At 40.8% G+C, this 27,935-nt stretch overlaps 1 long non-coding RNA gene across 1 annotated transcript; it reads right to left on the bottom strand.

Moving 5' to 3' along the window:
- Positions 1-2,304: 2,304 nt before the first annotated feature.
- LOC142600745 (uncharacterized) lies at positions 2,305-26,290 on the bottom strand. Its single transcript, XR_012834307.1, has 3 exons — positions 25,823-26,290; positions 18,968-19,151; positions 2,305-2,415 (listed from the first exon to the last, which is right to left on the bottom strand). It is a non-coding gene; the product is annotated as an uncharacterized LOC142600745 (long non-coding RNA).
- Between the last annotated feature and the right edge of the window lie 1,645 nt (positions 26,291-27,935).

Raw genomic sequence — 27,935 nt, forward strand, 5'->3', positions numbered from 1 at the left:
GCATCTTGGTGGAAAAAAAGTTACTCATAAATACTAACTTCGTCTATTTATATCTGCATTGCTGTGGAGTCGCAGGCTTGGACCAAAATAATAAATCTGTCCTATCCTCTGAAAACATTTTGATGTATCATTTCTGGAAGTGGTCCTTGGGGTAACCCTGTAATGACAGCACTCTAATTTTCTGCCCATATGGCCTTCTGGTGAACAAACTGTCCTGAAATCAAAATAAAATGCATTTTGATCATTCTAGAAGAACTTTAGGGGAAGGCTTTTTACCATCCCGGAGACAGGACACTTGCCAACTGCATCCACTAACAGCTGCTATGAACTTTTTAAACAGCATTTTCTGAAAAAGGTGTATGAGGTTATGTAGGTCTATGCATTCATACCCAAATTCCAATTTTCAGGGTCAAAGTAAATGGTTATGGTGAGAGTCAGAGTACTAAATTAGCAAGTAGAGTACTATAATACTCTATTAGCTAGTAATGCAGCCGCTTTGTATTAAGCCTAGAGCTAGAATTCAATAATGAATTGTAATTAAAAGAACACTTTGGAACAGGTAATGTTTTTATACCATAATATTTTCCTTTGCCTTGTGAAGTTGTATATTACAGGCAGCATACCTGCATTGAAGAAGCTGCCCACATTTGAAAAACAGTGAAATAGTGTTTATTGATGAGGTTAGACCCTTTTTAAGAAAAAGTCTACGTGTGCATGTGTGTGTATGTATTTTTAAAAATACTTTTACATGTAAATATATATTTATATAGCTCAGCTCTCATAGAACTCCCAGAAGTCTAACTGTGATGGGTTTAGCTGAATTGAATCTGTCTGGAAGTTCATAATCAGCAAGTCTAGGTGCTATTGTCATCCACGCCTGAATGAAATGGTAATGTGCTGGAGCCTCAAGACTTTCTGAAAACTGAATCTCTAACAAGGTTCATGGTTTCACTTTCTTTTAATGAGCCCTGCGAATACAGAACAAGAGTACAAGGAGCTGTGAGACCAAAAGGCATTCTGTGCATTTTCTGGAGTGTCCAAATAGCAAACAGTCGTGCAGGGTAACAGTGAGCCAAGGGCTTTTTGTTAGCACTTAAAAATAATAGTAAGGATGATCACAACACAGTGAGAGGCATCATTTGTGCCACTCTTCAACTTTAATTTCATTGGTTCATATTGATTAAAAAAATATTATTTGTTTTTCATTGTTTTGGGGGTCTCTTGATAGGGAGTATTTTTGATAACCATGACAGGTTGTTTGAAGTGCGTCTTTGCAAGAGGACTAAGAGTTGAGTATTAAAGTCCTGGGGAAACAGAGACCAAAACTTTACACTGAGTCTTATGGAAAGTCAGAATAGTCTTTGCGAGTTTTGGGGTGGAATGGCTTATGATTTTTTTTTTAAGCTTCTCAGGCTAGCAATGTTGGGGCACATCTGGCATCATAAGTCTGTACTGTGTACACAGCACGGTAAACAAGTTAGCTCGAGGCCTGGCAACAGCCTGGCGTTTCATCTTGGCCAACTAGATCTGCTCTTCTAGCTGTCCTACACTGGGAGAACAGTTTTGTGGTCTCAAGTACCCAACTACCTGTGCTAATTCAGAATGAAACTGTTATTTCACCACTTCTATACACAGAAGTGTATAGAAGACATGGTATAAAAGGCATCTTGGGACTGTCTCTGTGGTTTTGATCACTGCTTTTCTGTGAAACAACTCTCTTATGTAGACAGCCTTTCAGGCTGTCAGATGAACCTAGTTTTGAATTACTAGTTTTTAGTGTTTTCTAGATTATTTTTTTTTAACTTAAATATGTTATGGAAAAGCAAGCAAAGATTTCTTCCTTAGCCTAGAAAAACATATTGCAAGCTTACAAGACTGCTGTCCAGGTAGATAATATATTGAGCAGGTGTTTATCAACAAACTTTATTAGCAGTCACAAGTTACTGTGTGCTGTAACTTGCTTTTGTTGTACACTTACAAGCCTTGGGGCAAGGCATTGTGTGTGGGACAAATGCTGCTTTATGTCCTTGCTGATGTATGTCATTTCATTAACTTAACAGAGTTTAATCAATCTTGGCTCAAAGGACAGGTCCTGGTCAGGTGATGTTGTCAAATGTACAGTCAGCATGTCCTTGGGGAAGAAAGAGGAAGAAAGTATCAGGTTCTTCATTGTCCCTCTCCTGCCAACAGATACAGAAAAAAAAGGATAAAATACACGTGAAAGTCTTGAGCATGTTCTCTATTGATCTTGCTTAACAAATGTTCAAAAAAAGTCCATTACCTATTGAGCACTTGTGCTATATACTTTTTCCTTGGAAAGTAAGACTTCCCTTATCTTGTAGCTTCAGAAGACACCAGAGATTTCTTTTCAATGTCCTTGTCCAGCATGCTGTCTGCCAGTTAGTCTTCAGATATCTGGAGTTACAAGCAAAGACAACAAAAGCTTATGTCAATTTGTCTACTACTTCATGTTGGCTGCAAAGTGTAAAAGGAAACAGGGAAGATATTCAGAAGCAATTCAGGGAAATGGGGAAGAGATTCAGAAGGCTTTAAATTAAAGTCGATGAGGGAGGGGAACCTCAATCCATCCCACTCCTACCAGTTTGATGCCAGCACCAGCAATAGATGCCCAGAGCCAGGAGAAGGATCACAGGTCAGCAGGAGAGCACATGAAGTGCAGCACAGAGGAATTCCAGCCACTCCAGCCAGTAATAATCTTATTGGCATCACAGATGTGCTGGGATGGCTCCTATGGCTGGAGTGCTGGAATGGAAGGGTACAGGCTCTTTAGGAAGGACAGGCAGGGCAGATGAGGAGGGGATGTTGCTCTCTATGTCAATGACCAGCTGGAGTGCATGGAGCTCTGCTGGGGATGGATGAGGAGCTGACCGAGGGCTTATGGGTCAGGCTTAAAGGGAGGGCAGGGACAGGGGACACTATAGAGGGGGTCTGCTACAGGCCACCTGACCAGGAAGACCGAGCAAATGAGGCCATCTATAGACAGATGGGAGCCGCCTCACGTTCACAAGCAAGATCATGGAGCAGATCCTCCTGGAAACTATGCTAAGGCACAAGGAAAATAAGGAGGTGATTGGTGACATCCAACATGGCTTCACTAAGGGCAAATCGTGCCTGACAAATTTGGTGGCCTTCTACAACAGGGTTACAGCATTGGTAGATAAGGGAAGGGCAACTGACATCATCTACCTGGACTTGTGCAAAGCATTTGACACTGTCCCACATGACATCCTAGTCTCTAAACTGGAGAGACAATTGGAGGATTTGAAGGATGGACCACTTGGTAGAAAAGGAATTGACTGGATGGTCGCACTCAGAGTTGTGGTCAACAGCTTGATGTCCAAGTGGCGATCACTGATAGGTGGCATTCCTCAGGGGTTGGTATGGGGACCGACACTGTTTAACACAGTTGGCAACATGGACAATGAGAATAAGCACACCCTCAGCAAGTTTGCCAATGACACCAGGCTGCATGGTGTGGCTGACGCTTTGGAGGGAAAGGATGCCATCCAGAGGGACCTTGGCAGGCTTGAGAGGTGGGCCCATGTGAACCTCATAAAGTTCAACAAGACCGGTTGTAAGGTCCTGCACGTGGGTTGGGGCAATCCCAAGCACAACTACAGGGTGGGTGGAGAATGGATTGAGAGCAGTCCTGAGGAGGAGGACTTGGGGGTGTTGGTGGATGAGAAGCTCAACATGACCTGGCAATGTGTGCTTGCAGCCCAGAAAGCCAACAGTATCCCGGGTTGCATCAAAAGAAGTGTGACCATCAGGTCAAGGGAAGTTATTCTCCCCCTCTACTCTGCTCTTGTAAGACCCCCCCTGGAGCACTGCATCCAGCTCTAGGGTCTTCGATACAAGAAGGACATGGAGCTGTTGGAGTGAGTCCAGAGGAGGGCCACGAAGATGACCAGAGGGCTGGAGCATCTCTGCTATGAACACAGGCTGGGAGAGTTGAGCTTGTTCAGCCTGGAGAAGAGAAGGCTCCAGGGAGACCTTCCAGCAGCCTTCCAGTACCTAAAGGGGGCCTACAGGAAAGCGGGAGAGGGACTGTTTACAAGGGCATGGAGTGATAGGACAAGGAGGGTAGATTTAGATTAGATGTTAGAAAGAAATTATTTACTGTGAAGGTGGTGAGGCACTGGAACAGGTTGCCCAGAGAGGTTGTGGCTGCCCCATCCCTGGAAGTGTTCAAGGCCAGGTTGGATGGGGCTTTGGGCAACATGGTCTAATGGAGGGTGTCCCTGCCCATGGCAGGGGGGTTGGAACTAGATGATCTTTAAGGTCCCTTCCAACCAAAACAGTTCTATGAAGCAAGTTGTGAAAAAAGGTATTAAAGACAGAAAATGACCTGTAATAGACACGAAGGCAAATATCCTTTAGAAAGAAAGAAAAGCTGCTTTGGGGTATCACTCTAGTCTCGTAACCTTAATATATGTTTGAGGATAACCTCAGAGCTGTGATAAGATTGGAGTCTAGATTTTATCAGTCAGGAGCTGAGTACACCAGAGACCCCCCCCCGGGTCCCTGCCTGCTCCGTCACTCCCTGCCTTCCCTGCCTGCTCCTGCAGAGTGCCAGCAGTGGTGCCGGCAGCCTCGTATTTGTCTGCAAGCAGCAGCAATGAAAAAGTGGATGGACCACGCTTGTCAACAAATATGATATCACAACTGTGACAGCTCATACAGGTATGTGTTGGTATCAAAAAGCTTTGCATTGACAGCTCCATAACCATTCAGCAATGACACTGAGGGTTAACAAACTGGGAAAACTCCCAGTTTTCAGCCTAAAGGGATTTTCACCTTTAGCTTTGCTCCTTGTTTTGTCCCCATTATTTAACCAGCTTCTACTCCGACAATGCTTAAATAACTCAACTGACAAACCATAAATACAGACTGTTATCTCAGTAAGTCTTGTTATTTAGAACAAGTTTGTCTACAGCCTTAAGTTAAGTATCCATTGAAATAACAAGGGAATATCTTATTTCATTACAACTTTAAAAGGAAAGCAACAAAATCTGCCTTTTAGATTGTACGAGTCATAGAGCTATGAAAGTTGCGTGAATGTGACTTCTAGGAAGGAGAAGCTAACAGCTGAAACTGAAAAAGCAGTCATGATTTTAAAGGATAGCTTTCTATTTGAGGTACCTTGATTTTGATCCCAGTTTGAGAGAGTCTTAGGAAAACTGTACTATGAAAAAAAAAAATACCCTAGGAATGTTAAACTGTCTGTATCTCAAGGTTTAAGTAAATATGGAAATTTACCAAATCACTAGTTGTTTTTGAAATGTCTGAACATAATGGGTGAGGAGGGTTTGGAATAACCTGGAGAGGTGGTTGTTTACACAGCAGTAGGAAAGATGTGATCTACATCAGAATAAAAAGCAAAAATAAGAACAAGACATGCATGAAATTGTGTAGACATAAGACTGAAATATCACCCAAATGAAAAAAAAGCAAAAAGTTAAAGCAAAAAGCTACGTTGCCCAGCATGCTTCACATTTGGGAGACAGGGTCTCAAAATTACTCAGAAGTGCTCTGTGGCTGCTGCTGCTCAGCGGCCTGAGCAAGCCCGTGTGTTGCAGCCAGCCAGGGGAACTGGTGACTCCTCCAGCCCTTGCCTCTACCCCTCTCTTGCCTGTCCTCAGTGGACCTTCCCTCCAAGGATCAAGAAAAGTTCTCTGCTTTGGGGGGTTGGGGTTTTTTTGGCAGGTTTTTTCCTTTCCTTGAGTGGGAAGCTAGGTGCCCCATACTTGATGCAGTTTAACATTTGAAGACAGAGAAACTGTTCTGAGTATCCAGACACAAGGATGATGCTGCCTTTGGACACCTGAATTTGGATGTGTTGGTGCAGAAATGCTTCTTCCTAAAACCTTATGATGTGACTTGACCTTTCACTGAGAGTGGGAAACATAATCTGACAAACACATCTTTCCACAAATACTTATATTTACATATGCTTTGTTTGGACTTGAGTCCTGTTTGTGTTTCCTTTCAACAAACACCCAAGCAAGCAGTATTACTTGCAGGAATCTACTTGGGAGCTTTTCAGTTTCAGTTTTAAGCAGTGAAAAAGTTCACAGAAAGCAAGACTTGATTTCAGAAATGCAGCATTTAGAGTAAAAAAAAAAAGTTGGTTAATCATCTGAATAGGAAAATTAACGTATGCTGGTATGCATTTAAAAAATAACTTATATTTTAAATATGGTTCCTGAAATCTGCTGCATAATTATATACATAATTTTTGTTTAAAAATATTTAACATGCAAAAAATCAGCTAAGAAGAAATTCATAAGATTATATTATTGTTCTTGTTTCGTATACTTATTTAAATCCACAGCTGTTGAATAAACAGACATCGTGAAACACCATTTGAAATGCCATTTTCCCCATGTGAGCAAAGCTACTTCTATTGAAGCGAAAGAGCCGTTCTTAGAGGTCAGTGGTGGTTTTCATATAGTTTTAATGATTCATAGCCATCAGAGCAATAAGAGCCATGAGAGGGCAACACTTTTGCATAGCCTGTCCAGGGAGCTGAGGTTTCGATGGCTTTCCCCCTCTGAGTCTCCATTCCAAAAACTACAGGGCAGTACAGATTTTTGGGAAGAGATTAATCTCTGTCTCAATTAACAGTACTCCTAAAAAGTATTTTTTTTCTCAGACTGCCTATTTACACTTTAGAACCACTTGGAGTCCCAGTAGCAACTGATGAAATTACTGACAGAAATGCCTAATTGGAGAAATATTCAATTATTAATTCAAGTGGGGCTTTTTAGTAAAAAGAGTCCAAATGAACACTGTATTCTATTCACATTCCCAGCATGGGAGCAGTCTTGGCACAAAAAACAATAAAAAATTAAAGGTGGTTTTGCAGTCCAGATTTTGGCTAATTTTCTGCTTTTAACACTGCTTTTGGACCTCTTACATCTTTTTTTTTTTTTTTTTTTTTTCCTTGAAAAATGATTTAAATTCCAAATTTGCTGAAAGGATGTACTCTCTTCAAAGAATTTTTTAAGAAAATAATCTTATTCTTTACCTGAAGATCATCTGGTTGAATTATTTTCAATAAAAATTCTCAGAAAATAACCTTAGATCTCAAAAATAATTCTTGACTTTCTATGCTTCTTATAGGCTTTCATAATTCTTTGCCTTTTCTGTAAGTCTGTAAGTGAGGAGCCTCCTTCGATTCTCCAGAAAGAATCTAACAAAACTTTTTCTTAATGAAAACAGCTTGGTTGGGTTTGGTTTTGCTTAATCTAGTCATAAGGCCTTTTAAAAAGTAACAGGTAAAACTATAGGCCATACTCCGAGAAGCAAATTATTCTGCATTATTTTATTTAAAATCAAAAATGTAGTTTAATTCCTCCTCATCTTTGAACCTTTTATAAGAACCATAATTTACTGATTTTTTTTTTTTCATTTTTTTGCTGTCTGCAACAATACCAGCCCACAAGTTTGATTTTCTTCCTTGACTAAAGGTGTTATTTTAATGACTTTCCTCTGACCTCCTACAGATATTTCTCTTGATGGTTCCATTATGTTTTCCAACATTCTCAGCAAAAACAGTATTTGAGAAGTTTGCAAGCTGTTCAATGTTTCTCAGGTATCCCAGGGCAACTGAAGGGTAGTTCCCTTCTTTTTTGCCTCTCCCCCTCCCGCTGATGAATAGGGGGATGCCCACTGCATCCGGCATGACAGATGCCGTGCCACCCTGCGCTGATGCTGCCAGTACGCCGAAGCCGCATGTGTTCTAATACGTACCCCATAGGGGCAACCCCCTGGAGAACTCCCTCAGGGCTGGCAATGGTGTGGCTTTTGATGGGGTTCTCTTGTATTGAGGAATACTTCCTATAAAAGAGGATATTGAACATGTATCTGTCTATATCCAATAAAAGCCTGACCTTTTTTTTTTAAATCCTTAATCTTAGTAGTTGAGGCTCATTATCTCTAGAGTAGACCGCAAAAAAAGCAGTGATGGTTTTCAGGTCTTGGAAAGAAGAGGGACTCAGCAAAAAGTTTTTTGTTTTTTTTTTTAATCAGAATTTGTAAACATGATGAGTGGGGGAAGGAGTGTCACAAATTTTGATCTATGTGAAATTGTACCAATTTACATTTCTTCATAATTAAATGATTTACATGCAGCAAAAGAAGTAATTGCAAACTGCAAGAAGTAAAATGGGGAAAAAAATATCTGTGGCAAACAAAGACTCTTTGTGGCAAGAGCCAAACAGAGTTTAAACCAGTTGGGCAGGTTAAATGTAGAGATGCCCTTTCTTTCAACAAGAAATCCCTCGGAATTGTCAATTGCTCTCAAAGCTAGACAGTAAGTCATTGTCCAGTGAATAAACAAAGTAAAAAAAGCAGTTGTGAACATCATGATAAAAACACTTTTGAGAAAAGCCCAGAGCCTTGAGGACTGAGATCTAGTGACAAACTGTGATCCATCTCCAGCCTTAATTTTGGAGTAGCTCCCAGCTTTTTCCAAAAAGGTGGAAGAGTTCTCTCTCACTAAGTACCATATTTTAGTACCTACCTGACTAGCACTGAATCAGGTATGCATTCAGGAAAAAAAAAAATACATGCTCCAGCTCTGTATTCACTAAATGTCTCCTGATGTTTACACAGTGAAAACAATTTGTATTGTACATTAGTACAATGGTGCTGAATGGAAAAAAAACCCCACAACCTCCAAATGATATTTCCATCTTGAAATTGGTCTATTCTTATCTAAACCTAGCTGGTTCCTGTTAGTTGATCAGTATTTAAGTCTGGTGATAAAAGCATGACGGAAAGAATGAGTTGTGCATTAGCAATCTTGATATAGCTTCTGTCAGGTATTCTAACTTGGAGTGAATACAAAGGCAGAGTACGGTAACAAATTACTTAAACTTCTGCCACTTCTCAGGTGGAGAACACTTCTTGGCAAAAGGATGAACTGTTCTTACTCAGAGGGTGTCTTTTTAAATGTACTTAATAGATTACAAGCAGAGAGACTATTTCTGTTCCAAACTACATTGTCTCTTTGTAATCCACACTGATGGATCTAGGAGAAATGAAAGAACATCTTTCAGAAGAGCTGTTCTATTGGAAAAATAGGAATGTGTACATTTATATCTCTGCAAACTTTTAAAAAAAGACTTCTGCTGTTACTTCAATAGAGTCAGAAAAATTAGAGCTTTCTGACTGAACCAGACACTTCAGCACAGCACATGAATTCATCCCTACCTTGAGATGAAATAGTCTTCTAGTACATAGAGCTCCTGCCAGTGCATGAAAGCATCTATTGAAATCAAATGCTGCAGTCATCTAATGGGTGGACTCTGCGCACAAAGTCTGAAGAAATCTTCCCATAAACAGCCTGCTTCTAGGCAGTACCTAATCTCAAAGGTGATCTTATTTTAGCACAGCTATAAAAAAGGTTTAGGGTGAAAATTATAACAATGGAACCCACTGAATTGTCTCCTTCTCTCACAAAAATAAATTCCAATGTGCATGAAAGAGCAAAGAATAAAAGATTTCCTATTGTTGGCCAAAATTTCTTGCCAATTACTAGTGGCAAGAAATTTGCTTCAAAAGAAAAAAAAAAGTTGGTAAAATAAGGGAAAAGAAGCCCTGTTGGAGTATCCCGCAGCTGGTTTGAGAAACATGAGTGTTATCTTTTCATTCCTGATTCATCGGTCACCTTGAGACAAAGAGCTCAGAAACCTGCATTTGACTCTCTATTTACTTTTAGTTTAACTTTTATGACGAATACAACCCTGAAAAGAGAGTTGATCAGAAGTCTGAGTACCTACTACAGTGAGGTTTTCTCAAAGTATGTGTTTGGTTAATAGAACACTAATTTAATAATTTCTGCCAATGAATAACAGAACAGGCGGCAATAAAAACTCCATATGAAAAGCTGTCCTTAACCTCCAGGCATGACAGTCTTCTGATGAAATAAACTCCTCCTCTACCCTACCCAAATTGTATAGCACCATTAAAGATTTATCTCTCGTTGTGACTAGGTATTAAATTATAAAGAGAAGGCTGGAAGATGTTATATAAAGACTTGAAGCTACGGTTTCAGTGTCTCGTTCCGGCACTGCTCACCAGCTGATTTACTGATGCCCTGTGCCAAATTACATAAGAGCATATCGAAGAGACAAGAGTGGTTATTTTCTTTGCACTTGTGCCTGGTTACAAATGCACCTAAAAAAAGTTTCCTGTGACCCAGAGGTGTTTTAGTCTCTCTTAGATGTTTCGTATTTGCAGCTGAGGTGAAGAGCTTTTATTTTTAAGGGTGAAATAGCAATGGTGAAATGTTTGATAAGATGTAGTTCTTTTTATTTGATGGAGGCAGAGGAAACAACGTCAAATGCTTTTAGCATTTTTACTCCTTGCTTGTAAAGTAGCTAATAGTATCCTATACGATAACAAGCTTTGTAAAAGCCATCACCTTCACTAGGTAATGTTTTCTTCACAATTGAAGAGAGATGTGTATACTGTCAAAAAGAAACAAAACAAAAACAACCCACCCAACCCACACCATCCACCCCCAAAAAAAACCCCTGAACCTCTTTTCCTACTGGCTTGAGAACCTGAATTCTCCTCTGCTAGCAGTGTTAGTCATCAGAACAATTAAAGCAATACAAAGAAGTGAATTGTTAATTGTTTGTTTTCACGTGTTAATGTTGAGGGAAGAACACTGAAACAGATTTTGCCAGGATCAATACTTGGCAAGCTTACAAACCTCCCAGTGGTTTAGATGCTAGACTAAATTAAGCCCTATTTATAATCAATTGCCTTAATTGAGAGCTGCTGGCTCAGAAAATCCAAACTGGGGACTGCTTTTCAGAGGTAGTTAAGTATGGATGTTGTAGGTAGTCAAAATCAGTTCAGTGCAAACTGTGTCTGGCCAATGCGTCAGAGGAGTGCAAGTAAAGTTGCAGGATTGATTATGGAAAGGGCAGAGCAGCACCATGTTTGGGCTTTCTTACCATCTCCACCTTGCTAGAAGTTCATTTGCTACTTCTGCAGTTCTACCTCAGTTGCAGGAAATAAGATATTCTGCTCCTGGTGCTAAGCTCTTATTATTGCAAAATTTTCTGTTATTCTGCTACTTCTGTTGGGGAAATACACTAATTGCCTCCTTCACAGTTGTGTGCTAGGGCTGTTCTGTTGGCAAGTGTGACCTTTTTCATTATTGTATGCGGTGCAAAGAGCTTCCTTTGGGGGGTAGAACGTGTCTTTGTCACCACTGGAGCCAGTAAGACCTGAGATGACAATGCACAATACAGGGATGTCCTTTGTCTTATGGAGAAAGTCATGACAGACAAATGCAGTAGATGTTCCACATATACGTGACTGAATAGTTGAACATCTGGGTATTTGAATGCTTAATTGTTACATAGCAACTAAATGCAGTGTTGGTCTGAAAAACAAAAAGAGCTAACAATTCATGTTGCTCGATCCCATTTTTACTGGTATTTCTTGTGGCCTGGAGTCCATAATCTATTTTTGTTGGCTCACTGTCATCTTCTGTAAAGTGGGTGTAGTTCTCAATGCCTGTATTATTTCATAATTGTGTTCTAAAACTTGGGTGAAGTGTTAATTGAGATGACTTGTAAAGCCTATGAAGATTTACTGGTGAGAAGTGCTATACTCACTCTAGATATATTAACTTTTGAAGACTGCATGTGCTTTTTAAGATGACAAGCCAGTGAGTTGAAGATTAAAAAATAGGAACAGAGGTCCTGCTGGCATGCTTTTGTCTATAAATCAGTAGGAAGGAATAGAACAACTAAAGAAAGCACTTAAATAAAACCAAATTTCTCATTCCCTAGTGTCTCGCTAGATATCAACATCTACTTACAGCTTCCATAAGGCTAACATTGCAGCAAAATTGTAATGTTTTCAAAGCTTGCAGGAAGAAATAAGTTATGAGATGAATCTTTGCCTCTAAAATTTTCCATTTTTATGCATGTGAAAAGTACTTCCCTTCTTGTTACTTTACTAAGAAGTAATTGATGCATCTCTGGCAGTTTTAAACTGTTTCTGTTTGTGATCCAAGTTTCAATCCAAAACTTTATCTGAGCGCCATCATTCCAATACAGACCTTCTTGTTAACTTCTTTTTTTCCAGTGCTTTCTACAGTATTTTGTCTTTTTGCAATTTTTTCTCACCACTTAAAAGCCATTAGTTTGTTTGAAACAGTCACTCTTCCAGCTGAACAGATGCAAGCATCGCATGAAAGCTCCAAGGAATGTTCCATGGCAGCATCTGGTGCTTCACTTTAAAGTTTATTTTTAATGCGAAATAGTTATGAGCGTTCACTTGTAGCCGAAATGCTGTCTTCTCAAAGCAATGCAATTAAGTCTGACCCTTCAACAGGAGCGGGAGAAAAATAAGATGACGTGTTTTTAAGGTAGAGCTGTTACAGGCAAGCCGATGACTTTGCTTTGTTATTCATCACGTTTCTGCAGTGGTGCATATCTATGCATCTTATATGCTAACGCTTGCTTTGAAATCAGGTTGTGTCATGAGAGCTGCATCTTCAGAACCAAATCTTATCCAAAGCTTTGCTAAACTGTTATTTTTTGGAGGAAAGTGTTTCTTACTCTAGTTTACAGTCTCCTTGTTGGAGGAAATTAGGTGCCCTTAACAGGTAATTATCTCCTTCATAATTTTAGTGTGACATCACGGTTGCATTGGAATCATTGCTCCTATTGCTGTGCATAAAACTGTGATCTCACGAGGGTAGATGTGATGACACAGGATGACAACTGAGCTCCTGGGAGGCAGTGGGAGGCAATAAAAATGGCTTTGCGGCAGTTTATAGCCCCTGGGGAGTCTGTGTGCACCTCAGCATGGCTGGAGCACTGCGGGAATGAACCACGGCAGCAGCTGGGGATGCTGGGGTGCCGCAGAGCTGCTCCCGGCCATGCTCCCTCAGCTCTGCCCTCTCCTTCAGGGCTCTGGGAGGGAGGGAGGGGGGAGGAAGGGAGCCAGAGAAGGTCCTTTTACTGCCCGGAGCCAAGCGGCAGCTCCCATCATTCAAAGGGGAATCCCGGAGCGTGGGTTACAGCAGTTTTCCAGTCCTTCGGTGCCAGGGCTGGTGTAGGAGAGAATCTCCAGCCCATTATTTCCAGCCACACAAAAAGACTGACAGGAAACATATTTAAGCAGATGTCTTGTGTTTTAACAAAGTTTCAGTGAGTCATCCACATGCCCTCAGGCATTCGACGCACCAGACAACTTTTTAATGGCCGTGGCATCTTGCTCACAATCTAATATTATGCACACATTCCATATAGTTAAATAAAACCCACATCTTCAGCTGGGGAAGGTCCGTAACACTTTGCTAATGCTGGTAAAGCTGCTGTGCAACTGAGGACCTGGCACAAGAACCCGATGCCTGGTACAACCTCAATCTGATTTGGTGTTAACAACCAGAATCTGATTCAGGGCTGCAAGTGACATCGCTGTAGCATTCTTTTGGGCCACCAGCATTTGTTGTCTTCAAACAGCCCGTGTAGACAAAAGGCTTTTTGTGAGCTGGCTGGCAGCCTGTGAGGTACGTACGCAGCTGTGCGCTACATTCGTTTTCCCCTTCTTTGTCCCGACATGCCGCTCAGGGACTGACTCAAAGTGAATTAAAAGAAGAGCAAAATGTTTTCCAGATTAATATATCAGCTGCTAACAGTAGCAAGCTCTTTTTCTTTTATGGGTGCAAAAAAGAATGTCCTAAATCAGGTAAATCATGGTCTTGCTGCATTTGACAATCCAGTGCAGCAGCTACTGAGGGCAATAAGGAAGTTTCTCTTTTCCATCTGGCCTTTCGATACTCAACTGCATCTTCCTTCTCCTCCTGTCAGTAGAAGTACAGCTCCACGTGCTACAGTCCCCATCTAATGTCATCTAATTGATCAATCTTGGATGCTGAATGGAAGCAGTACAGGAACACAAGTATCCAGCTAATGATTTGGCTACTGAAAGGTCAGGGACAATATTTATATATAACCATGGCCTGCATAGCTGATAATGAACAACCCTGCCTGCTTGGTCCCATACTTCTGTCCTGCCACTAAGCTTGGATGCGAAGCTGTGATTTCTCTATCAGCAGGAACAAAGCTATAAAATATTTGTCTGGATGATTGCAAAACATTTGTTTGTGCATACACTGTGTATTTCAGACACCAGATATCCTGATGTCATGAACTGACATGAAATGATTTCTAGGCATACACTCTATCTAAATCAAAACATGTTACAGAAGCATGAAGAAAAGATTTAACAGTGCCAACCTGTGTGCGAAATAAACAGAGAAATTTATGGCAATATGATATCTAAACTGAATCTTATACTGTTGCAGAGCTGACCTTGGATTAGTATAATTTGAGTTTTTTATAGCATGCTTTCCCTGTTTCACACAAGCAACTCAATCACTTCCTTTTAAAATAGAAAATGTTTTTTCCAGCCACTCTCCTTACTCATTCTATTAAAATAGTTCTCATCAAATGTCATTTTTACTTATGATTATTATCAGACTCTCTAAAGACATTGTTAAGTTTGCTGTGCTGGTAAGTATGTTTATCTCCATAAACTTAACTTTAGACACTGCCTTGTAAGTGCTGCTGTTTTTCATAGAATGGCCTGGGTTGGAAGGGACCTCAAAGACCATCTAGTTCCAACCCCCCTGCCATGGGCAGGGACACCCTCCACTAGACCAGGATGCCCAAAGCCCCATCCAACTGGGCAACCTGTTCCAGTGCCTCACCATCCTCATAGTGAAGAATTTTTTTCCTTATATCTAATCTAAATCTACCCTCCTTGTCCTATCACTACATGCCCTTGTAAACAGTCCCTCTCCAGCTTTCTTGTAGGCCCATGGACTTGTGCATCTTCAGATTCCTTAGATGGTCTTGAACCTGATCTTCTCTTACAGTGGACAGTTCTTCATTCTCCCAGTCCCTGCCTTTGCTTTCGGTGACTTGGGTGGTGTGGCTAGAGCCCTTGCCAGTGAAGATTAAGGCAAAAAAATCATTAAGTACCTCAGCCTTCTCCATATCCTGGATAACTAGGTTTCCTGCTACCTTCCAGAGAGTCCCCATGTTTTTCCTAGTCTTCCATTTATCACTGACGTACTTACAGAAGCTTTTCTTGTTGCCCTTGACATCCCTGGCCAGATTTAATTCTATCAGGGCTTTAGCTTTCCTAACCTGATCCCTGGCTGCCTCAGTTTCTCTGTATTCCTCCCAGGCTACCTGTCCTTGCTTCCACCCTCTGTCAGCTTCCCTTTTGTGTTTGAGTTTATCCAGGAGCTCCTTGTTCACCCATGCAGGCCTCCTGGTGTGCTTGCCTGACTTCCTCTTTGTTGGGATGCGTCGCTCCTGAGCTTGGAGAAGTGATCTCACTTTCACATACGGTGGTACCAGACCTTTTCTCTTTGAATTCTCAAGCTGCTGCAGCCTGTTCTGAAAGGTTTTGACTTGCAAATACTATTACAGTATTAGAAACTGAAATCCTGCCACATAAGAGGATGGCTTGTCCTGCTTTGTATACTTTTTGCATAGTTATCAAAGAGAGGGAGGAAAGAGAGCGGTCAATGTAAAGAACCTATCTTTTGAAAATCTAATTTATTGCTTCTTGTAAAACTGAAGGGAAATTATTTCATACACATCTACTTTTGCAAAGTCTGATACAACATAACATCTGAGGTTACTTGTATGAATGCCTGATGAAAGTGTGCTTTACTGACAGTAATGGGGAATGAAGCCTTCCTCGCTGTTGAATTGATTTGCTATGGAAGTGGGAACAACAATTCTTTCCTGCACATTGCTTGTGAGTTGTTCTTTTGCTGTGAGAAGGGGAGAGAGCATGTGTTCATGATGTAATTAGTAAACAGGCAGTGTAACTTACTCTATACAGTGTATTTCTTTGGTTTCATTCTTTGGTATGAAACTAAAGGGAGTACCAAAGCTCCCACAGACTACAGTAAGCAAGCAAGTAAATTGTATTAGAGACAGTGATGAACTTGATATCTTAAAAGATGAACCTGAATGCACTGGGCAGTGACATCCCTGCATTGTGGCTGATCGAGAGCTTTGTCATTACATCCTATACCAGAATTTTAAATACCTTAGCTATAATAGAGATACCTGAATCCAAGTTGGTTTGTTGGTTTTGGTGGGTTTTTTTGGTTTTTTTTTTGCATTTGACAGCAATCAGTATCAGTTTTTCATACTGACTGTGAAGATAGGAAACTTGGGTTTGCTGGGTTTTGGCTAGGACCTGCTTTCTGTTCATACCAATGACTAACAGCACTCAGTGGTTTAAGTATTTTCCTGAAGGAAAAAAAAATATTAAAGACATGAACTGCATCTAGTCTGAATAAAAACCTGAAAACCTGCGCAGTGAGGTCCTTGAGGACACTGTGGTTATTCACCGAGTAGGGTGATACTTTGAATGTGTACCTCCATCTTTTTCATATCATATGTGGGTAAAGAGATACTGGCATCTGGCCCACTAACATTCTTAATCATTGAGATCTTGCTCAATACAACTAGGGCTGACAGAAACAGGGTCTTTGTTTTCAAAAAACAAAAAATAAAAAAAATCCACTGGACTAATTTAGCAACTAAAGATACACATGAAGCCTGAAATATCAACAAAAGGGATATGAATGAGGAGAAACTTCCTAGGGTATCTGTAAATTCCTTGTCACTTGACAGTAATAATATATAAAGTCTGCACAGATAATATAAGTGTCTCTAACATTTATGGGAATTCTACAAAGGAATCTCTTATAATAATCTTGAATTGAAAATGTTAATAGGAAGAGTAGTATGCTCTAAGAATGCTGACGAAGCATGGGAAAGATTGTGAAGTTTCAGGAAAATCTGGGTATCATAGAGCTATTAGTAAATTCTACCCTGGGTTTGAGTTCAAATATTTTTGTTCACACAATGTTTAGTGGAAAATAACTTAAGCAAGACATACCATGCTGACTTCATCTATTACATAAATTTCATTAGCTGTAGAATCTGTTAACTGTATGAGAGAGAAGAGCACTAGTATCCACAACAGCTATCCTTGAGCCGTTTGGAAATTGGCTGCTGCTGGAAAATGTTAACTGGGAAAGAAATTTTGTGGAAAGGTGCTGGTTTTAATGGAAAACTAAAATTAAAGTATCTTGACTATAGAATGAAGTATATGAACAAAACGTACCATGAAACACTGAAAAAAAAAAGTCAAAAAGAATGTCAAAACCCAAATCCTCCAGTGAGGCACTGGAACAGGTTGCCCAGAGAAGCTGTGGCTGCCCCCTCCCTGGCAGTGTTCAAGGCCAGGTTGGATGGGGCTTTGGGCAACCTGGTCTAGTGGAGGGTGTCCCTGCCCATGGCAGGGGGGTTGGAACTAGATGAAGGCCCCATCCAACTTAGGCCATTCTATGATTTTATAATTCTATGATCCAGCAGTAACGTAATCACTTTGTGGAGAGGTACAAATTTATGTTATGGTATTCTTTTTTCATACTGTCTCTTATGATAGACATCCTTGAATTAGCACTTGTTGAATTCATCAGAGAACTGCTGTTTGGTAAACAGCAGATTTGGTTAATAAATGTCTTCAATTCTTTTCAAGTCTCTTAAAATATAATTTTCATGTTTATAAATGTGATTTATTTGCAAATCAGTTAAGCTGACAAAGACTTTTTTTTGCCAAGGAAAAGCACAATATAACAGCAAGGAATGGAATGCGTTGAAAGATGAGAAGCTGAGGTAAAAGACTACAACATTCAAATTGTAGACTTAAATGAACTTTCCTTCCTCTCTTATGCCTTAAGAAAATCTTTTGGACTTCATTCATTTTGCACCTTATATGGATATCTTCCTCGCCATTTGGCATGACTGAAATTCCAAGGACATTAGAGAAGATTTTGCTGATTTTTAGGCAAGTGACTTGCCAAGAACTTCTTTCTGCTGTTCTCGCTGCACATCAGTATTATCTAGACTAAATTTTATTTATCATCTACAAAGAGATGCTGATGTAGGTTTCCACCCTGCCTAACATATACTTTCTCAGCTATCAGAATTATATCTCCTTTTATACTTAATGGAGAAAGAAAGAGGGATTCATCTTTCCCTACAAATGAAGAAACTGGAGTGCTCTGAACTCAATTCCATCTCCTGGAGGCAATGTCTAAAGTAAGAGAGGATGAATTTAGTTACCTAAGTTAAGTGCCTGAAGGTAACAATCCCATAATACCACTAACTTCAGTAAGAGTTGAAATTATTAATTAGCATGTAAGAAGTACTCGGGTCTTTGACAGCTCCTTCTGATATTCAATAATGGAGATAACCAGCAGCTACCGTACAGCAAACAAGACTTACTTTCTGAGTACTTGTACTTTACAGGTATTTTCCACTTCCTGCAGGAAGTACAACTTATTTTGCAAGAACAACCTGGACTAGATTTACTGCAAAAGCGGACACAACGGAGTATCAGCTCTGCAGTCACTGTCAAGTCACAAGTTACAGGGCAAGATCACTGAGGGCATTGCTTTCCTCTGCTTCTCCTTTCTCTCTCTTATGCAGTAACTGTGGAAAGAAAGACTTTTTGCAAGCACCTTATATAGTTTAGTGAATTTTAAAAAAGCTACAGACTACAGTGTTGAACACTGTTCAGAATGTTCACCATAACTTTCACCTTACACATTTTTTTTCTTGCAGCTTAAGAGCTGTCTGTAGGAGGAACAGGGGTAAAATGGGATTATATGTAATGCTGTTCCTGCTATAAAGCTGAGCCTTGTAGGCTGCCTGAAAGAGTAGCAGTGAGTATAGTACATAGTATTTTATAGCTGTAGTGAACCTTAAATGAGAATTATTCCTGTGAGCAAAGCATTTTCTTTAAGGAATAACTCTTGTCTGAAAGTGATACACCGGGCTTCATTTTGCCATTGGATGCTTACCGAAAGTCCTTTTCGGCTATTGTCTTTTGTGTAATGGGGACTGAGGTCCACTACTGCAGGCAGGGCCATTCCTGATGGCATCATCACTTGGGTAGTCCAGAGGGTGCCTTTAGGATTTATACACACAGGCTTTTGTGCACAGCTGTTCCCAGTTGTCAGCAACTACGTATGCATGCTGGAAAGACTGTAAGAAGACAGACAGAAGTATGTTTGAGATACTGCTAGTTTTCTTATTATCCAGTAAAGAAAGTTGAGGAACCATGAGTGTGCATGTTACCAACAAGGTGCATGGATTAATTGCTGATAAAGAAGTTAAAAGTGATAATGCAAATGATCCTACCTAGTGACTCTGCTGTCTGAGGGTTGATCAGCAGTTTACCTGTTCATTTGGCTTCCATGACCGGTAAGGGATCACATGCCTGGAAGCACACAAGTGATCACTGTTTCTGTGTGCACGTTCCAAAGAGCTACTGGATTTTTTATGTTGTTTGATGTTTTCCCCAGTATGGGTCTCCTTCCTGCTACACAAAATTGTTTTCAGATGTATTTGAAATGGGGCTACCCTCTATCAGCTCTGAAAACAGAGCTAGCAAAGCTAAAAAGAAAAAAAAAATGTCTTGTTCTCTGCAAATACATAGAGCTGGTTTTCCCTGACAGGCAGCAGCTGCCTGTGTGGAGATGATAGTGCTAGGTTTGCTCTGCAGGGCTCAAAGTGATTTTGTCCAGGCAGTATGGGCATCCTCCCCACTTACTAGTGAAGTGCCCTACTGATGTTCTTCAGATCAGTCATGGTACCTTAAGTGTTTGCCTACAAAGGGAAAATTGAGGGAGAAATGGCAATCGCCAAGAGAGTGTGACTCTGAGACTCAACTAATATGCCTGGAAGCCCAAGGATGAATATCTTCAGAAACGATATGAGCACTTCAGAGGTAAACATGCAGACATGAGCCGAGTGTGATGTGATGTCTGCACATGATCTTATCTCAATGCTCTTGGAGAGAAAGGGTTTTTTTTTTCAGTTGGTGGGAATTTGATACCTCAAATATTTTTATCCTCAGTACTTGTTGGAAATTTTACTGTGAGGCTTATCTGCTTAGGCATGCACTCAGCAAAAATTATTTTTGTTTGGGGGGGGGATTTTATCTGACTAAGGATGGGAGAGGGCTAGGTTCCAAGTTTCAAACAGACTATTTTATGTTGCAACTGATTCACTCTACTTATTACAAAATATAAAGAAATGCAGCTAACAAACCATACTTTAAATTAACAGCTGCCTCTGAAGAAATCTGACACCAGTTAGAAACCATTGCTACTTATGGACACCTAAGACATGGGGAAATTGTGTGGCATGACTACAGCACCTTTTCTTTTTTCATGATGGACAATGTTTTATTCTACCTACAGGCAAAACATGTAACCTGTTTGCATAGGTCAAACGATGGAAATGGAAATATATTCCCTGGAGATATAGAATATCTTGTATCTGCTCTGGTCAAATATCCAGTCCATATTCAAGTAACAAAATCTGAAGAGAGTGGTACTACTTCTGTGAGTGCAGTAATAACAACTCCTTTGTATTATCTTTTTTTTTTCCCCCAGATGCTTCTGGATCCTCTCTTTATTGTTAACAACATAAGTAACTAAAGTGTTTGTATGTGTTTTTGTGCTGCGTAGAGAATGAAGAGATAGAGACCCTTGAGCTCCATCCGGTGAACTGCTTTTAGATACTGAAGTTGAAATCAGGATTTTGTTCAAGCCATCCCTGCCACTTCTGAATGCAGCAAAAGGACTGAAAAGGGCATGGTAAAAAGCAGGTGGGCTAAGAGATAGGCATAAGATGCCATAGAACCTACCTCTCCTTTCCACTGGGAATGGAAGTATCTCCCTTATTCAGTCACATTGGTTGCCCAGACACCAGGCAAGACTGGTATATGTAAAACTGTTATGCATATGAGAAGGCTCCACTTTAAACTTCGTATACTTTTTTTCAGTGTATTCCTGATGATGGACAGGACTTTTTTCCTTGAAGTTTAAATTTACTGGCTAGATGGGTTCCATTTGTCTTTAAATGCCATGAAACATATGTTGAGAGTGTTATCAGTCATAGGAGATTTTTTTTTTTAATTGAACTTAATATTTCCAGAATGCTTGAGTACTCTGTGATGCTTTCAAGTGCTAATGTTTGTGTTAAGACACCATATTAGCACATATGCAATGTGCTCCATCCCATCCATCATACCATCAGGGCATCCATCTGCCTAGTAAGCCTTCTCGAATGGGGTAGCTGAACATCATTTATATTCAGATCTCATTTCTGCCTGAAAACAGACAAGTACAAGATGGTCATGTGCAGGGGTTTTAAAAACAAAATCCATTCTGGATCAGACCTGCTACCTTTGTGGAGATTTACCTCCTTGCAGAAAATAGTGAGCAGCCAGCGTGAACTCTTGTCTGCAGAATGGAAATATCAAGCTGATCAACATTTCCGCATTGCTAGCAAGATAATCCTTCATTTGAGCTGCTTATCTGAAATCTGTCTCATGAATCTGATGGGAGGATTTACCCTAAGTAGTTAATTATGGTGTTGCTAAACTTCTTTCTCTCTCCTTATTCCTTCACTTTAAGAAAAAACATGCAACTATAAAGAATGTAGGCTTCAATTAAAAAGAAATGAAACATCTAGCTGAACACTTACTAAGGCACCTGAAACTAACATTTTACTTTTGTCCTCATCTTACTCTCTTCCCCGGATTCTTACTGTCAGTGGCCTCTTTCGGAGGGAGGACAGTGGGCTAGGTGGATTTTTAGTCTGAGCTAATCTGGCTGTTCTTACAAAGTTATGGGGTTTGGGTTGGGGTTTTTTTCCTTTTTTTAAAAAAAAGTATGTTTTAAGGGGTTTTGTTTGCTTGGGTCTTTGAGTTGTTGGGTTTCTGTTCAGGTTTTTTTATTATTTTTTTGTTTCAGCTCTGACTTAGGGCACTTAGCTAGAGAATTCCTGTGCATCAGGCTAAGCCCTGTCTGTTGTCCTGGCCTGAACCTGGCTGGAAGTGCAAAGACAGAATAAAGACATGGGCAGATTAATTATTTCTAGGGCATGTGACAGTCTTATACTCTTCTACTCTAACTTAAACTGCAGAGAGGAACCGTGGTTAAGGAATTTGTTTTTTAAGGTATTTTGTACCTAATTAAGGTACTTTTGAGGAAGCTTTCGTATGTTTTACAATTTTTAAGCGCCACATTTGACCCCTAATGTGATAAAGAATTGTGAAGACATGTTGTCATACATGAAGGAAAAGTACCATGATAATATGGGAACTAGTTTGGGGTTCATTTCTCATGCATGTAATACATTTTGTCCATGAATAAATGCTTCACTGGTTATTCAGATTTCTCAGCCAACCTTTTTAGGAAGATCTTTTTTAGGTTCTGTTTGCATACAAAAATTTTTTTCCCTCGGGATAAGCTAGGGTAGTGAGATCAATAGATTTATCTCGGTGCAGCCACTGAATGAACATCCAGTTCCACTGTGCAAGCGGGTCTGGCTTAGGGTGGGGCTTCTTACGTAGCTTAGCAAAAAGTGCATCTCGTGAGACACGTGAGAAAAAGACTTGAATTCAAGTAACAAAAGGCATTTTCGTACCAGAGAAGAGGTACCCACAAAGTTTAAGTTTTACCCAAATAGTTATAAAAGCTTCCATTCTCCTTTTACCGAGTCGCTAAACAGGATAGCCCTGGATTTCACGTGGTGCCGCTCTGGCCCCTTGGGAAGCTGTTGGGCACAGCCTTCCTAGAAAGCTCTCCTGCCCAGAGCTGGGTGTATTGCTCTATGCAACACAGCCTCGAGAGAAAAAGGAGAGAAACGTACTTGATATTGTCATTTTTCATGCCCAGAACAATCTCACAGGGAGAAATGGCTCCTGTCCAACCTCTTCTCTTACTAATTTCTAAAAGAGCCTAAAGTTTCTCCTTGGAAGGTTTAAGACTTTGGGGATGTTCTCAAATTGCCTTTCATTAGCTTTACAACTCTAGCTTAATTCTGGATGCATCCCAGAAGTTCCCACTAAATCCTCAGGAAGTTTCAGACTCTAGTATTTCAAAAACAGAAGCATAAGTAAGTGTTTTATGAAGGCAACTGCTTAGCTGTTTTTGTGATTTTGTTATCCCTGCCCTTGCCCCCCCCCCCCCCCCCCCCCATATTCAGCAGGACAGGTGTTACATTTTTTATGTTTTCTCATTTTTCATGATTTCTCATGTTCCTGGCTGTTGTAAAAAAAAAAATTAGGATCCTTTTGGTACATATGGAGTATAGAGTTTTCCCAAATGTGAACTCATTTGAATAAATAATGCTTCTGGCTAATTCCTCCAACCAGGCACTCTCCATGACATGCTGAAGTGTTGCAGGAGCTGTGCTTAAAGTGTGACCATAAGCTGTTTTCTTCTCCACCCCAGATTTTGACAGTTTTTTCTTGCACAGCATGTAGAATAACTGTTGCACAGGTCCTGGCCATTTACACTACTATATACATGAGACTAAAAGTACTGAATTATTTAGATTTAGTATGAAACATAGCTTCAAATTTTGTTTTGCATTTAGTTTCTACTGAGACCTGCGCTCAGAGACTTTACCAGCCCTAAGGCAGTAGGACCCTTCGTGTGTGACCAGTGGTTTGATGCCCAAAGAAACTCATTAGTTCATGGAAACCTATGTGGGACCTTGCTTGGGATCCAGTTATGTTTTTTTTAACTCCTATTGGTCCTTGCTTAACAGGGTTGTCTTTTATTCTTATATTTCATAGAAGTTTTGTAACTTGAGCAACACATCCTGCAAAAAGAATGTGAGGAAAGAAAATCACTTTTCTCCTCCTTTCTTGTACTAAGAAGTTATTTCCTAAGGCTATCTACTTAACTGCAGCTGCTTTCTGTGCCTGGAGATATTGGAAGAAATGACATTATGGCTCAACACAGCAGCTTAATCTCTGGTTTTGATTTCTTCTGTATTTACCACCAGGCCCTTTGGGGCCCTTACGCTACCGAGATTGAGCAGATTGTTAAAAGCCCATGCAGTGGCTGCTTTGTTTCCCCTTAACTGTTTTTCATGGTTGGTGGCAAGAGAGTTTCTTGCCACTCCCTTATCTGAGGTTTATGTAATGAATTGATCACAGGCAGTGCTGCCTCTGAACTTGTTCCAGTTTGGCAGAGCTCGGCTGTTCCTGAGTCACCGCGACTCCCAGAGGAATTTTTAATGACTTTAGATGTAGGTGGGCAATTTCTCCCTACTACGGGCACTTTTGAAAAATGTCCCAAATGAGAATCAGGCTCTCAAAGAGATACTGAAATGGCACTGTTGTTCAGGCATACTCTGAGAGTCTAAAAATACGGACCAGCTCTGACACCAGGACACTGCATTGAACTTTCTGCTGTGTGTGTTTTGCTTCACTGAATGAGATACTTGCTCTAGGTGCATATTCTAGATACCTCTGCCTGCTAGGGTCTGTCTGCATCTCCTCACACAAGTCTTTTAACGCACATTGCCATTTATGTGCTCTGTGTGTGTTTTTTCTCACGGTCACTGATTTCCCACAGACAAGAACTAAGTGTATCCCCACTATCCCAGCAAATCACCAAACTAAACCTTTCGCCAAGAAGTAACGATACCAGATGTAATACTTCCTGACAGACAACTCTACTGGCTTCTTTTCCTGGAAGCCTCTAGATACTGAGCAGATCAACTTGGGATAACACTGATACGGCCAAAGACTCTGCAAATTCTAAGTATTTCTTAGTCTCTACCAACCTGGGGTTAAACAAAAAGCAAAGCAGAACACACTGTAAAACAACGTACAGTAAGACGTCACAGTTGCTAGAGGATGTGATACCCTGCTGTCAGTCTGGTGGGCTCGCTTCACAGCCCGTGGCCAAAGCACTCCAAAGTAACAGACCTGGACCAAACCACAAAATCACCTCCATCCCAAAAACCCCCACCCAAACTCTGTGTGTGGTTTGGACAGGGAGGTGTGTTTGTCCGAGCATCCCTCTCAAGTTGTAACTGCAGGACAGGCAGGGTTGTTTGCTGGCAAGAAGGTAACTCCTCTTTTTCCTCCTTGTGCCCCTCTGGGAGTTTCTGATTCACTTCCTCTTCTCCAAAGAGACAAAAAACCTTAGCTCATACGTAACGATTGCTGCACGCTCCCCGGGAAACACCAGCAGACATGGATGTTCTTTCTCTCTAGTTCTCTATGGAGAACTTCCCTTTTTCCTCTCCACCAACAGGTGGAGCAGGGACCTCTCGCCTATGCCGCTTTCGACAGGAACCTTGCATTAAAAACAGTACACTTGCTTGTTTTGTCTCCCCAGAAATGATCCCAAATCTTTATGTTATTTCCCTAGCCTTTTTTGCCAACTTGCTTTTACCACTTGTGTGTCTGTTCTCCACTGGCAGAATGCAAATATACCAGATGGGACCAATTGTCAAGGTCTTTTTTGCTCTCCTTCTAATAATTCAATGGTTGTAACATAAACGTCATTTTTACTAAAAAAATTTTAAAAATTAAAAAAAAAAATTAAAATGGTTTACTCTTTAATGTGTGTATTCCTATATTTTGTGTAGGAAACTTTTTCCCAAACTTGTGTTTTGATCCTAATGTACCAAAAGCGTCCTTACAAATTGCTAAGAGATCCAAATAACACGTAAAAAGGTTGCACAACATGCACATTCCTAAGAATTAATGTTTAACAATAGAGTGCCACTACTGACAATATATCTGTAAACAGTGCTTGTTTATATGGGAACCCTTTGCATCTCTCTGGCAGTGAAGAGCAGTTCTCAATAAAAATGTACACCTGAGTTATACTTACAGTTGTTCAAGTCTTCTAATGCAGGAGAAAGCCAGCTTCCTTGAATGAGCATGTGACTTCAGAAATTATCCCAGAGGACTTTTTCTTCACCAGTCCTTTATTTGTAATTTGTTTTTAAGTATCCTAAATAAGGCTGCTGCATTTTAGTCATATTTTAGTCACATTTTGTCTTGTGCAATTACCTTAAAACAAGCACAGATGTTCAGCTGTGAGATTGAGGTTGCACTCATGAAAATAAGTATAAACTTCAGAAAAAACAGAATTAGGTATATGCACATGGGCACATACTTTGCCTGTGTTTGCCGAGTTCAGCTTGAGCTCCCTGACATAGGATTAACAACTCCAAAACATTAATTGAGGCCAGTGTCCCATTACATGGTCCAAAGATCAACATAGGGGTGGAAGGGTGTCAGTATCTTAATGGGCCAAACAATTTAAAAATGTATGTATGAAAAAAGCGCTTCTTTTTTTCCTCCGTGGCTACAATAGCTAGCATTTTGCTCACCTGTATTTCGACAAGTCACCAGTGGATCCGGGCTGATGGGCTGTGACCTCTAGAAGTTAATATGTTACGCAGCAATAATATAAAACAGCGTTAAGCTGGCAAATGCTGGAACTAGCACTGACTCCACGGCATTTCAAGTCCAAGTGTCTTAAATGCTCCCGTTTCACAGCACTTGGGGAATGTTGCTGTACTATCATCATCACTGCTTGAAGATGTCACTGCACCACCCTCCAACCCCACCTCAACCCAAACCAGGAAACCTATCTGGGTGAAGCAAAACCCTTCTCTGTTGATGGTATTTTCCCCTGTTGTTATCAGGATGGCTGCAACCTGGAAGGTGGCATGGGGAGGCTGTAAGCGTGCTTGGGAGCAGCGGGGTTGTCCCTCTGACTGAATTGCTGGCCCCACTGCATGCCAGGCAGAGACAAAGAAAGCTGCTCTGTGTGTGAAGGAGGAGGAAAAAGAGGGGGAAAAAAGAGGGAATAGCTTTGCTGGGGACAGACAGGCAGGCGAGACAGCTTCCTTCATAAACAGTGCCAACTTAGATTAGCTTGAAGTGACTACGAAACTGCAGTCTAAATTAAGTTTCATCCCATGTACCCAGCATTATTCATAATTGCTCGAGCCAAGGAGTCTGCTGGAGTCTGGGATGGTATTCAGTTATTTTAATACATTGCCCTTTCTTCTTCCTAGACTCTCCTTCTTCACTTCCTTTTCTAACTAATGAGATAGACTACACTGCCTTAGTATATCCACAGACTACACATCCTCCATCCTACATACCAGTGGTAGCAGGCATCCTCTGGAAAAAAGAAGAGTGCAGTCATTTAATTGAAACACTGCTCCTGTTGTTCAGAGGTATCCCTCCTGCCAGGACATGACTGCCAGCAACAAGGTCTGGGTTCAAATCGAAGGGAGTTGCTCCAAAAGCAGTGACTCGAGGCCACACCTGGACAACTGGGAAAACTGTACTGAACTAGCTAATTTTTCCTATTGGCAAACATGAATCAAACAGTTAACAAAGCTTTTTTTGTTGTTTTTCTGAGTACAAAAATCTGACCAGGTAGATAAATAGAGTGATGGCAACTGACTGTCTGACTATTATAGTTATTCTTTAACTATAACAGTTCATAGTCTTTTCCTCTAAGGAAGTATTTTCTAGGCTAGACCTTTTCCCATCATCTGCAGTAAGTGAAAACTCATTTCTGCTGGGTGATAAACTGCCGTGTAAAGCGATGCTCTGCTAGCTGCTCGGCTCCCTGCAGCTGTGCCTCCAGCTGCTCCCTCTCCGCAGGCCCTGGCAGTTCTGCAAAGCACCCCTTCGCTCTCGGCCGGCTGCTCCCGACCCGGCACAGCCACGTGTGCGACTCCCGCAGCTTGGCGAACAGGCTTCAGGACTTCTCCTGCAGTGCTTTAATGTTGAGAACTACCCACAGCCAGCAGCTGAACCAAACTGAATGGGGAACTGGACATAGACCTTCCAGGAGGCAGGGAAATTGTGGGGTTTGTTCTGCCTCCTATGCTTCTACAGTCTGCAGCACAAAATCTTGTGACTCCCTGCCCCAAGCTAGCTAAGTCTAACTCCTAACCGTGCATCTGCTGCTGGAC

Source organism: Balearica regulorum, chromosome 2, assembly GCF_011004875.1.
Source record: "Balearica regulorum gibbericeps isolate bBalReg1 chromosome 2, bBalReg1.pri, whole genome shotgun sequence".
Classification (NCBI taxonomy): Eukaryota; Metazoa; Chordata; class Aves; order Gruiformes; family Gruidae; genus Balearica; species Balearica regulorum.